The sequence below is a fragment of the Melanostigma gelatinosum genome (assembly GCF_949748355.1).
Source record: "Melanostigma gelatinosum genome assembly, chromosome: 18".
In the NCBI taxonomy this organism is placed as follows: domain Eukaryota; kingdom Metazoa; phylum Chordata; class Actinopteri; order Perciformes; family Zoarcidae; genus Melanostigma; species Melanostigma gelatinosum.
This window is the reverse complement of record NC_136651.1, coordinates 19,202,158-19,216,796: the sequence shown is the minus strand read 5'-3', so window position 1 is coordinate 19,216,796 and position 14,639 is coordinate 19,202,158.

Genomic DNA, 14,639 nt, shown 5'->3' with positions numbered 1-14,639 from the left:
CAAGCTTCCTATGTAAACATCTAGCAGACACAGAGGAACATTAACATCATTTGAGTTGTTTTTGAGTCCATCCGATGAATGTAAGTCCAGTATTTACTCTCTTTTAGCTCTATTTTTGGTCTCCACCAGCTCCTGGGAGAAATATGTCTCTTTGGCTGCTTAATTCTCCACTTTCTTCACCAGCAAGTCATTAACTGTTTGCCAATTAAAGCTAAGAGAAGTCTGAGGTTTCAGTAGAACCTCTTCTATGGCACTGCACAAGAGTAAATTTATGTATAAACTATCAGAGCCGAGGCTATTTAACGTCTGGTAACATTTTACACTTTACCACAGCAACATCGAGCACAACCGTACTCTGTATGAAGACTGAGTCCGCGTGTGTGTCCATGAAACATCTTTAACAGACGAGAAGAAGCACAGACAGGACCATACATGTCAAAATTGCGGATGAAGGTATCGGGCTGTTTGCTGACTTCGTAAACTGTATGAACGGTGACATTGCCATGGCAACAAATCTGAAAAGTCACTGTTGGAAAAAAGCAGAGGCACCACGAACAAACATCTGCAATGCAGTTGAGGATAAGGCTCTGTGGGTTGCGTTCAAATATATTTGAGTAAATGTGAAATAAATTATTTTATTTTGTAAAGATTACTAATGCTAGCTAGCTGGTTGTGTAGCCAGCACTATGCAATTTATCAGGAAGATTCACGTTCAGCCAGTATGCTGCCATGTCTTTCTTCTGCGTTGTGGTAATGTCTTCGATTTCTTTCCCCATGTTGTGTGTCTTGAGATGGGGTTAGATGGGTTACTCTGTGATTCATAACCGAGCCACCTACCAAATACACCCAGCTCTTCAACGGCCACGATACCACTCCCCATAGTAATGAACTTTCACCATTCACACAAAGTTATTTTACTTTTTACATTTGCTGCTGCTAGAAGGCGTTGGTGAGGGACTCTACAGAGTATGAGAGGATTTGAATCGATCCATTAGCTTTCATAGGAAGTGTAAAAGATACCAGAGGACAGTCCATCTCTTGAGAATCTGTTTGGGTTAATGACAAAAATCGTATTGTGTACCGGTACTTGTTTTCAAATTGTAAAACTGTAAATCCTTAAATTGCTCAATGATTACATAATCAACTAAAAGGGCCAAGGAGAGAGAGAGTGCAGATTATGAATCTACAAGAAGGCAGAAACAGGAACTCTGGTCTCCTGGAAAAATGTTGGATGCGCTACTCCCCATCCAGCACCTCGTGCTCCACACTCTAATGCTATGTTCACATTACGAGGGACAAACCAACCAAATGGCCAAGCGTGGCCAAATACATCGTCGCCGTGGAGGGTGCAGGAAGTGTGGGGTGAGAAGGTTTTCCTGAAGGGATTTATGCCAGAAAGGGTTTATTTTAACCCAAAATCATGATCTTTTCCTAAACCTAAGGACCTAAAGACCGAAGGAGATTTCTGGCAGGGAAGCAAATGTTGGAGCAAAGGAGACCAGAAATCTGAAGCCAGCTCAACCTTGATTCATCGTGCGTGTGTCGGGCGTCAGTTAGTAGTTAATGTCACAGGCCTCCGTTGAAGATGACTTGTAGAGTGTTGCTTTGTCGCTCGTAGTATGAACATTGCATTACTTTCCACTTTGCTACATAAAGGGCAGGACACCTCCTGCCAGAGGAAGACTGGTCATCGAGAAGTTTTGGAAAAGTTCCAAATTGCCGATCAATTCCAGGCCGAAAGCGGCTGGTGGTCATAGAGGTTTTGTTTATCTGATGTCAGTGCCTGTCACACTGGGCCAATCCAATACTTTCAATATTGAGGGGGAGCAGCCCCTCCCAATTTGGACTGATTCTAGTTTTATGTCATTTGCATCGCAAATCTGACAAATGTCCTAAAGTGTCCCGAAGGTCTTAAGCATCATCCGATTCTCAGAATAGAACAATAAGTGTATTGGTGTTAAAATGACTGAAAAAAAATGTTCCGCTCAAAAACAAAAATGTGAGCATTAGATGTTTCCTTTGTTAAGAAACTGGTCGAGCAACGGATAACAGCAGGAAAGGATTTTGAACTTGAGTCCTACTCTCACTTTGTTGGCCTGTTCATAGGATTTTAATATGTCCAACACAAGACAGCGTGAGACGAGGGAAAGCCACATATTCTCAATTCCAATTTGTACATACACTACAAATGTTTTGTATCATATCATACAGCAGCCCCTTTATTCAGGGAAGTAGTGAGGACAGTGCTGAGATTTTCATCAAACAAAACGTTATTTTGAGATTGGTCCTAATTCTGGCTAAATTAAGGTTTCGGGCAAGTTTTCCTTCACCCCGGTTGAGTCCACAATGAAAAACGTGTGTGTGTTTTGTGGTATGAAGGTATGTATCAAGTATGTGATAAGTGGTTGATTAGAATTAATGATTTGAAATGATCAATGATATTTGGTCCTGTGTTTTTTCTACTGTGCGTGGGAGCTGATATATGTTTCTGATACTACAAATGTTCACTTTACACACACATTTTACATGCAACACTCACATGTTTTTTTTTCAGGCGTATTAAATGTAAACGATCATATCTGACATGTGCTTTCTTTTGTCATGTATTTACATATTTGCTGCAGTGTGTTAACACTTTTGTTAACAAAAACATGATAAACTGGGACTATTTTTGTAATCTGCAGCTGAACTTCAGCTGTTTCACCTTTTGTTTGTTGTTTTCTTCGTCTCCGAAATGAGACTATGAGCCTATGACTTGAAACGTGACATTTTAAGGACTTTGACAAAAAGATTGTTGGCATGAAGGTTAAACTCACCATTTAATAATTCTAGTGATGGTGTTATTCTTTGACTTGAGCACATTACTTACTTGACTTAAAGTTATTAAGATGTGGATTTTCTTTATTTGTGTCACCTTTTATTTTTTTAATGTAGAATATCAGTCGGTATCAGGTAACATTTTTCCAGAATGTACTTTTTGCATTTTGAATGATATTAATGAGGCTGGCTCCATCATGTCTGTAGAGATTACTCTATGAAGGGTAATATATACTAAAACCACATTTAGCTATCATACGCAATATGCTGTAGTTTAACAAATATGTTTTATTCATCCAATACTTGAAAGAAAATATATATATACTCTGTATTTATTGAATCATTTAGTCATTAAAATGAATGAAATGATCCATTTGACAAAGTGACTCCTGTCTTGTTTTGAGTGGATGTTAAGTGAAGCATGCTGTCCGTTGTTTAGGACAGTATTTGATGCGCTCATTACAGAATTAAGAGCATATGTATTGCCTCCAAGCTGCTCACAAAATCGGTGGCTTGAAGCTAACGGTGCTAACAGTGCAAACTACTTGAACAGTGCTGAAAGAGCTAACAGTGCTAACCGGAGGGTTAGCCATCGGTCGGGACAGCGGCATCAGCAGTGAGTGCAGTGAAGAGTGATCGTTCATATATTTTGTGTACAGAGTCAAACAGTGCTCTGTCTTTTTTGTTTTTTTCAACAGAATAAGATTGTCAGTGGAAAACTTTGATCTGACAACATGAGAACGACACTCACACACACACGATATTTAGAATGTGCGCACTTTACCAAAAAGTCAAAATTTCTGAAAATACACAAATGTCCTGACTTTATAAAGAAATGTCCTTGCTTAAAATTCAACATCAAAGACAGAAGAACAGGAGTGTGTACACACACTTTTTTCTGAAATGCAAACAGAGATGATGTAAGGCAGCAACAGCCTGCAGGTCGATACTGTCCTAATAGTTTTTAGGGAGTGTGGTCAGAGGTCAGAGGTCAGGGAGCGTCTTCTGAACAGCTTGGGGGTTCAGAGAGGACCAGTCAAAGGGAATTTTGTCAGAAATTATCATTTTTTTAAAACAGTATCTTTTATTTGTTTTATGAAGTAAATAAAAACATGTACGATCTTCACGATTTGAATGGATTCATAGAATGCAAAATAAATAAAAGAAGTAGAATGCACTAAAAAACTAAAATATCTCTAAATCTGTGATATGAGGCTGCAACGATTTATTTCAACAAAAGTAAATTACAGCATTTTAAATTCAAAAAGAAAAATGGCCTGTTAATAAATGTGTGTGTATGTGTGTGTGTGTGTTTCTATAATATCATCTACTCACTTGCACATCGACCAATCATTCTCCTCACACACAGTTCTAATCAATTACTATCTGCTACCAGTAGATCTGAAATATCAATAATGACCACAGTGACATTTAAATGAGCAACCACAATTACCATAGCAACAAAAAGATAATAAAATGAAGAAATATGTTTAGAAATTAGTTTTTAAATAATCTTATGAACATTTTAGTTTTGATGTTAATTACAGAAAATATTTGATGCTGAAATAAAATTCAAATTCTTTCTTTTGTCAACGTGGACAAGACCAGAAACAACCGTCACAAGAATGTAGGTCAGCGTGTATGTAAATAAGAGAGGTCAGATGGCATGCGCCGGGGGTGGCTGACCTCTGACCTCTGACCCTTTTAGCTGCTTCATGTCATCAGCTGGTGACGAAAGAACACTGGATTTGAAACAGGCCCTGGTCATCTCACAGAATGGGATGATCCTTCATTTGAACAAAACAATTTGTAAACGTTCACACATTTGATATTGTACAAGTTGGTGAGTGGAACTATTGAGAACAATTAGATGATGCTGTTAAAAAATTTTAAAGAATATATATAATTTTTTTTAATCTTCCTGGAATGAAATGAATGTGCAATAAATGTGTTATCCATTTCATATCATAGAGTTATTGACCTGTCATTTATTTTGTGAAAAGGATTTGTTATGATCCGGCAGCAAATGTTTAACGATGAAACTTTATTGATCTGTGTGGGACAATAACGTCACTGCTGGAACTGGAGAATCAAAAACGATTCATTAAAGTCGAGTCACAATGAGCATGAAAAAATAAACGAAGCAGCACATGAAATAGAGATATAATAAAACAAATGGCCTTTTATCTCGGAAACGAGGTCACTGCACTAAAAGAAGAGTGACAAATACAAACAGTATAAATATACTGAAATCTAAATGAGATGCAGGTAAGAAATGAAGTCGAAAAAAGAATGGAAGTAAAGAGTTCTGTAAATCATGTTAATTGTGTATGAATGTGTGTTTTGTTGTTTCTTTTGAAAAGAAATACAAAGGAGCTTCAATCCAAAGCGCTGGTCTGGGATCATTCACGTGTGAAGTGAAATGAAAGCAGAGGGGAAGCCACACACTCCACATGAGTTAGAAAATGTTTTAAAAACAACCAAATAAAAAGTCTAAAATGGTGTTGCCCTCTGACTAAATATATGGACTCAGAGTCTTAGAGCAACTAATTGGGTCTAAACCAACAAAGAAGAAAAAGCGTCAAAGAAAGGAGCCGAGCTCATCGTCTGCGATGAGAAGCGCTGGAGAAACATCGATCTCTAACTTCACCGTGTGAATGTGTTCTGGCACATAAAAACCACTCTGCTAATCTGCTGTCGTCTCCCATTCGACTGTGCGAAGATCTGAAATATTAATGCTTCTTCTTCTTCTTCTTCTTCTTCTTCTTCTTCTTCTTCTTCTTCTCTTTGATCAGAAGTGTGAAAACTCAGAGAGAGAAATAAGGCGGCCTCGGTCTGCAGCCGTCGTGCTGATTGTCGACGCCGTCTTCGGAAATCAATAAATCAAATGTTATGATTAAAAGAGCAACATGCCAGAGGACATTAAATAATCATGCGGGGAGGAGGGCGAGCAGCAGGAGGAAGACCCCCCCCCCCCCTCCTTTGGTCCTGTGGTTAATAAGTGATGACTCTGTGCTGTGATTTGGGGAAAATGACTTTGTCAACAAGGACGTATATGATAAAGCTCTGTTCTTTGTGGCGTTTGGATATATGTGACGTGTAAAATAATGTCGACTGAGCAGAAAATGCATAATGGGGGGGGGGGGGGAGGGTTGGTTCATTTTGCAAGTTGGGTTGAGAGATATTTTGATGTTTTTGTACTGATGCTGTCTGTCTGACGTGTCGTCATGGTCTTACAAGCCAGCGTATATTCACGTACCCCTGTTTGTCATTTACAGTCAGTTTGATGTATTTTGTATTTTCTTTAACTTTTATCATTTTTCACTTTTGCTTTGTCTTCACCATTTTTTGGGGGGCTAAATATGAACCCACATTATTACACACAAAATTCACTGTAAATAATAATAACAGTTCCAGGATCAGATCAGCGTTTTCTTTTGTCACGCTATAGATTACTGAAAGGTTTATATTGAACATTGACTTCTGATCTGATGAGTTTAAAGCTCAGAGCTTCATTTAACGGGCTTCTTCCTTACAAATCAAAATGTGCTTTCTTTTATTTAGAGAGCCCCGATGAAGATATCTGATCACAGCGACACACAAACACAGAGAGATGAGAGAGGAATACAGAAAAGAGGAACAGGCATTCAAAAAAAATGAAAGAATCTAAAACAGAACAGTTCCCAAAACACAACACAGTGAAACTGAAGCTGACTTTTTTTTCCATCTTTAAAGCATCCACAACTTTACACTTCAAAGCATTGAAAGTCACAAAGCTGCACACGGAAAACCACCGACTTTGAGAAACCAGATATGAATTATAAATCATAATTTATGATGCTTTACATGGTGAACGCACAAAAATACAAATTTTTGTATCTGTCAGACTTCAGCTCAGTTCGTGAGGTCAAAAACAACTGAAGCTCGTGTCACTCATTTATTTTCATTATTATTATTTATTTATTTATTGTAATTATTATTATTTTCTTTCTTTTTTTTCCAAAATGTATCCTGTAAATCTTTGGTTGGTTGTGTGTGTGTGTGTGTGTGTGTGTGTGTGTGTGTGTGTGTGACATTGTTTTTCAGATTTATAAATGGCAGCAGTGTTTGAGTTTGTATCATGATGAACAAATCATTAGTCATGTCTCGTACCGTTACAGCAGCTGCCCGGTCAGACAGTTTACTGCCAGCATTGAGAACAGAGTGATGTTATGCAGCGAGAAAGGGAAACAACAACCAAGTCACGATTCATGTGAACACAACACAGAGTTTAAGAAACGATGGTGGACGTCCTCTGTGTGTGTTTGTTTCATTTAAGTTTGAAAGATAGAGTTTGCCATCTGCCTTTAAATAATAAAATGTAAGAGGACATGATCTCGACAGCATGGTCTGTCCACAACCACTCATATGGAAAATACTGTATCACACTGTCCAAACACACACACACACACACACACACACACACACACACACACACACACACACACACACACACACACACACACACACACACACACACACACACACACACACACACAGTGGTCAGTGTTGTTAATGAATGTGCGCAGAGGAGAGGTAAAGCTGCCCTCAGATCAGCGAGCTGCTTCTCGGAGAGGAGAACCGAGCTCACATGGAAATGTATCACTAATATTGATCTGAATTAGCATGAGCTGCCGCTGCCTGTGGCCATGCTCTCTCTGATGTTTGCTATAACGTGTGTGTGTGTGTGTGTGTGTGTGTGTGTGTGTGTGTGTGTGCACTCAAACTCAAGCTGTGTGACTGAAGTGATTTTAATGAGGGAAGGCGATGAGCCCTCTTTAATGGTGTGAATTATAAAAACAAAACAAATATTCTAATTAAAAATATCATTTCAGAACATGTTTTCTTGTTTAATTTGACAATTACAAAAACTAAAAGCTGTTCATCTCAGATGTTCAGGGGGGAAATTGATTCATATTTTTGTTTTTGTATATTGTTAATTGTTTAATCTGTGCCGCTGTTCATTTTTCTGTTTGTGTCTTTTTTACCGTATATTTGTGTGAACTCTTTAAGATTTTAAAATGTGTCATCAATGTAAATAGAGTAATGGCATCATAAACATTTAAACACAAGAAGTTCTAGCGTCACTAAATTCAATGTTTGTAGCTGCAAATCATGTAATTTTAAATCTTGGGCATGTCCTGTGTCATTGTTAACAGTTTGGGGGGAGTTTTACGTTCTAACTCTCAAATGGTGAAACATTTAAAGCCATTGAATGATTTGCCACAAATTCATCATTTTACAGAAAATTAAAGAATTGAACAATTAACTTAAAAAAAATAAAAGAAGACGAAAACTTCAAACTTTATTTTGGGGAATATTCTGAGGGGGGGGGGGGGGGGGGGACCTGGGACTTGGACTCCTGACCTCAGTATTTCTAAATTCCTGACATTTTTAAAAGCAATTATTTACATTTACAGATTTCATAATGTGCTCTTTGTGTTAATGTCCCAAATTGTAAGAACAAAGTAAAGAAAAAGGAGAATGTATTGAGCTTATTTACTGAGTGTGTTGTGAATGTGTGAGCATTGAACGATGCGGTATTCATATTTCTGCGATGACTTATGGCTTGGTGCTGCACGGCTCACGTTGTTTTTCATTTGCATCAACTGTTACTACAAATGAATAGCACGAACAACATGTTAGTTCTATCTCCGTCTCACTGCAGGTGCTGGATGTGGTCATTGTGTTGTTTTGTCCTTTTAGTGTCTTACAAAGTTTGTGCTGCTCGACTTGTCACTTTTAGAACATTTCACAACAAACGTTACTTTGTCCTTATAGGTTAGAAAAATGAATGCAATAAAATAATAATGCGAGTTCATGAATTCAACAATCCTTTGATTTATTTATAAGCAATTTGCTTTTCTTCTTTTTTTCCTTGCTTCCATTTTTCGTGTAATATCCAAGAGTGATAATGAATCCTCTCAGGAGTCAACCTTGACTGTCATTTAACCCTTCACCTCGTGAGGCCCTTTGGTTGGATGGTCAGTCATTTAACAATTGAATCTGCATGTTCAAAAACCCACAAAAGTCAGATATCTTTAAAAGACTGTTTTCGTTGCAATTAGCTGGAGCTATGCGACAGTTCCAGAATGCACAGCGGCTAACATAGAAATGAATGAAGGTGCGAGATGAAAGGCTGTTAAATGGGTGTTTGTTCAGAGTGGGAGAAACGCAGCGAGAATGGCGTGCGGTCACATTAGAATACAGCGGGTCGACTCCGCACGTGGCCATTGTGCTCCCATTAAAAGCCGGTTTCACGGCCAACAGGACCGCAACAATAGAGGCAGCAGGTCCGAGAAAAAAGTTTGAAAAAGCTTGAAGAGAATAAAGGAGGAAGAGAGGGAGGAGGAGGGGGAGGAAGAAAAGGGGGAGATGATAAGATGGAAGTGTGCTTTTCTTTTGTCAGTTTTGTCCCAAATGACTAAGAATAGATATACAGCAGTATTATCATTATCATATTGTTACATTTGCATATTTTACACAAGTGTGTGTCTCTATCTACAGTATATATATAGTAAGTACATCCATCACTCTCTAGACTGCTCTACTATCTCTAAGTCTTTGTATCCCCTCCATATATTTGTCTAAATCTACACGCGTTCATGTAAAAAAAATACATTTATGTGTCATCTCTTTTTATTCCATTTTATTTTCAGCTTGTCTCTCCATCCTCAATAAAACATTTTAAAATCTGTCTTTTTTAAATCACAGTGTTTCAATCTCCACTGGGTTGTATCTGTATGTGCATTTACAAAGCTCTTATTTTATCTTGTCATCATATATTTAAATATATATATATATACAAAACACCAACATATCTTATTTGTATCCCTGTTCCATATATTTAAATGTGTTGTATTTAAATGTGTTTTTATCACTATATATATTTAGGTAACTCCATAAATTAAGCTGTTATAATATATATATATAATGATATATATATAAATCTTCATAACAGCTGTATTATAATTACATACAGTATCTCCAGTATTGTAAGCCTCATCATGTTATTTTTCTTTCTCAAAATATGTATCTCTATGAATCATGAATGCATATTATCCCTTTGTGTGTATGTCAATAAATCCCTATTTTACCAGCAGGTTAAAATATATCTCTTTATTTTGTCTAACAAGGATCTCTAGATTAAACTCATTATATTAGTATCGTAGTATTATAACAAAATAAATGTTTCTCAATATACTGCATGCGTCTCTGTACATCTGTATATGATGTGTGTGTGTGTATATAAGCTGTATTAGTGTATATAAATCTTGGAAGATCACCTTAATATATCTCCATCAAACTCTAACATATCTCTACATATGTCTCTATTATATTTAGATAGCTCTAGCTCTATAACGGTGAATATATTGTCTCCATATATCGCAGTAAAACCCAACTTAAAGACAACAAATGCATCTCTCCTCCTCTCAACAAGGAGGGATGCAGACACAGACAACTCATCATCATTTATATCAAACACCAAACGTGCTGAAACACCGAAACACACTGAGCCGGACTCACCGGCAACCAACCACTGCAGGAGGAGGAGGAGGAGGAGGAGGATGAAGAGTGCACAGCCGGACAGATGGACCCCCGCACAAAAACTGCTGGGTCATTTAGACAGAGAGAGAGAGAGAGAGAGAGAGAGAGAGAGAGAGAGAGAGAGAGAGAGAGAGAGAGAGAGAGAGAGAGAGAGAGAGAGAGAGAGAGACTCTGTCAGTGGGACAGATGCGAGGGAAAGCGGAGCAGTGTTTGTCACTAACGCTATAGATTAGCATGTGGTCTCCAGCACAAAGCTGCAGATCAATATTGCTGCTCTGTACACAGCAGATGGCCCGGGACAGAGAGAGAGAGAGAGAGAGAGGGAGAGAGAGGGAGAGAGAGAGAGAGACAGAGAGGGAGAGGGAGGAGAGAGAGGGAAACGTTCTGATCAACCTGCAGCTCTGCAGCATCATTCACTTTTTTTTCAGCCTCGACTTCTATGACCCACCAGGACACCGGAGGAACCGGCTCTGTCACCAAAAAAACCAGTGCTGGTTACTAAAGCATCGACAACGCTGCTTATAAACCCAACATTTACCAATTTAATCTTCACTTTTTAAATGCTTAAATACATTTGGAAATCCTTTTAAATGGACATTTGAACAAGCTTTTTTTATTATGGTTGTGCAATTTTAAATTGCACGACCTAAAAGGAACTTGGCGACAACACAAAAATACAAAATGTAATCGTAGTTAGTATATTTATAGTTTAGTATGAAACAATAATAAAAACTCATGCTGCAGCTTGAAGAAGAGAAATGATTGAGAGATGTAACAAATGTATTTCGTTCTGCTGACGGCATTATAATTGAAGATTTGTAAAAAAATCATAATAATAAATAAAATGTGTCTGAAACATACAAATGATAAAAAAAACAAGAAATACAGCAACACAAGGTGAGAACTGTCCTTCAGACAGTGAGAGTGGCTCACAGAGCAGACCAACAGGCTAATGATTATCTCAGCAGACACACAGGCACTGTGCTACTGTCAGCTATGCAAACAACTCTGTCCCCAAACTTTGACTTCCATGTTTAAAGCCACTTTTAAACATTGAAATGAAAGTGTGGATCAGGTCCAGACAGTTCACTCTCCACACAAACACATTCAGTGTTTACCACGTGGACATTTTAACCAAGCATGCATGAAGCCCACAACACTGCAGTCTATTCAAGAACAGACTAATTACATGTGCTACAATTGCACAAGGTTACGCACAATATATATCTTTCGTGTATTTGAAATGTGCTGTTTGTGTTGGTGCAGACCCAAACCAGCGAATGTATCCTGCTGCCCAGGACCACCACCTGATACATCTTCATCCTCTGTGCGGAGCTGATGAAAATAGTCCCCGACAAAAGCGCTATTTCCTCCTGTCTGAGTTACGTTTGATTACAAAACTACAGTGCCCAGCAGCCCAGCAGCTGTTTTGGGAAATTACTGACAAAATGAAACTATTCGTGAGCCACTTTGAAAATGTATGTCTTCACTTGGAACCACAGGGGTCAGAGAGCCACAGACAGCTTTCTGAGCGAGACGGACTCTAGCAGCGCCTTGTTGGTTTTGATTTGTTGACAGTAAAGAGAAGACACATTTGTCCTTTGAATTAATGTACGTACTATTACAAAGCACTGAATTTAGCGGTCAGTTGTGTTGTTTCAAAATCAAGATCTGACAGCAATGTAATAGAAAAGTAATTCATTATTTTTCCACTTGAAATTCCTGTCTCCCCCCCCTCTCTCTCCCCCCCTCCTCTCTCTCTCTCTCTCTCTCTCTGTCTGTGTGTGTGTGTGTGTGTGTGTGTGTGTGTGTGTGTGTGTGTGTGTGTGTGTAGGATTTGTTTGCAGTGTCTCTCGGCCTCTCATCTCAGTCGACCTGTAATAACACTGAGGACAGTTTCAGTGACTTCATGGGGGCAAAGTGTGAGGAAACTTTGAGGCTTCGACAGCAAGTTTGTGGCTAAGACTCATGGGAGTTGTAGTTGTTGGACACTAATAGTGTTAAAATTTAAAATTGGATGTTATGAAACGAATCTTTCTGTGGGGGGGGGGGGGGGGGGTTGGAGCTTTTAGCCACTGACCGGCTGTGATGTCAGCGTTTTGCTTACAACTCCAGATTGACAACAAACTCTATCACTTCCTCCTCTGCCTCCTCTTCCTCTCCCTCCTCTCCTCCCCCTGCAGCTGCTCCTTTACGGTCCCCCCCTCCCTTACCCCCAACCCCTCCTCCCATGTCGGTCATTTCTTCATCCCTCCTTTCCTCCTCCACCTCCTCGTCCTACCATTTCTCTATCATCTGGATCTTCGACTACATCTTCACTTTACAACTCCTCGTTTTTCACCTCCCCCCCTCGTTCCCCATCCTTCTTCATCTCTTCTTCCTCCTCCTCCACCTCTCCTCCTCCATTCTCTCACCTCTAGTCTCCATGTCCTCCTTCACTTCATCTCCTCTGCCTCCTTCTCCCTCTTTTCTTTCATTTAGTCCTCCCTCCTCCTCTCTGTGTATTGTGGAACATCATGTGGAACAAGACAGATCGTCCGCAAGACGGCAACAAGTTTTATGGATGGACGGAGAGACAGACAGGCCGTCCCTCAGCAGACCCCCTGCCTGTCTCCCTGACAGCTGATCAAAAGGAGAAAATGGGTCAGGCTTCTGCTCTTCTGTCCTTAATTACACAACAGTCTTTAAACAAAGCAACATCTGCCCAACTACCCATCCTGCTCCTCCTCCTCCTCCCCATCTCTTCCTTTTCCATCCCCTCCACCTTCTTTTCTGCTTTTTCCATCCCCTCCACCTTCCGCTCACCACTCGGGCTCAGTGAATTGAGTAACACTCTATTATACAGGTCCGTAAAGGGTTTCCAGGAAATGTTCATGGAAGAACTTTGAACTTTGGGTGGGATAATAAAGACAATGTTCAGTTGGTTCACCTCCAAATGAATTCATTCCAAATAATCGTTCGTGGAGAGTCTTTTAGTCCGTGCGCAGCAGATCAGCTGAACATGCACAATGGAAACACATTTATTACTGCAGGCAGGATTACAGTTTAATATATGTGGAGATTAAGTGGAGAGTAAGTAAAAAAGTAAAAGTGTAACATTTAACATTTTTGATGGTTTACTGACTTCAGAGCGGTTGAAATGTTTTTTGCGACGGTTGAAAAAGTGAATTAGTACTGGTGGCAAAACGAACGTAATCAGGGATCTCTAAAAGTTATACCTGCTCCCTTTTTTCTTTTGTGCTGATCCGATCTGTGATCCGATCTGACTCTGATCCGTGATCCGATCCGATCCGTTGCACCACTAGCTCTGACCAAAATAACCCAAAGAATGAATACAGTCATGCAACATATCATGGTTTGCAGAAACGTACAATGCCAACATTTTGTCTTATCTGCAAAAGGTTTGTCAAAATATTCGGAGAACGTTGTACTGAAAATATGTAAGCAGTCTTTAGCATTCTCAGAATGGCTGCCCACATCTCTACTGTGTTTGGTGTTGTGCTGATGAAACAGCTGTTTCCTCAGTTGGAGACACAATCCACCAGAATGATAACCAAAACCATACTGAGAGAAATACAACACGGACCGCCCATCTTTTATGACTGAAAATATACTTTAGATTGACTAGAATACTTGATCTAGTTGTATTGTTTTATGGAAGAGGAAAAGGGCCTTTGACTTTTACATTACAATCAATCCTGCTGTCATTGCTTGTTTTTGTGTTTTATCATAATTGTCGACGATAGATGAGGCAGAACTATTAGAAATTGAATATGAAATAAGTGTGTGTGGGATTGTTTTTGTTGTTGTCTCTACACTTGTTACTTTATGACGATGGATCGGAGCCAGAGAGAGAGAGAGACAGCGACAGGGGCAGAGAGGCAGACAGAGTTATTTAGCAGTCATTTGTCCTTGGAAGTGTAATGAATTGTAAAGTGAAGCAGCTACAGGCCATAATGCTCTTTCAATGCAGCTCCCACGCTCATCACTCCAGCCAGAGTCTGTCGATAACATCCCAACACACACCAACAAATCATTTACACTTCAGCAGTCTGCACTCAGCGCTGTGAGCTACACAGCTGCAAACATCTGTCCAACACCACACAGCAGACCAAACTATACTCCTTTACTGTGTTGTTGCTCATCTCCTAAGATGTTTCATCATATATATGTTACGCCAGGGTAATTTACAGAAACCCTGACGTGGTCATGGTCATGCATCTCCATCCTAAAAA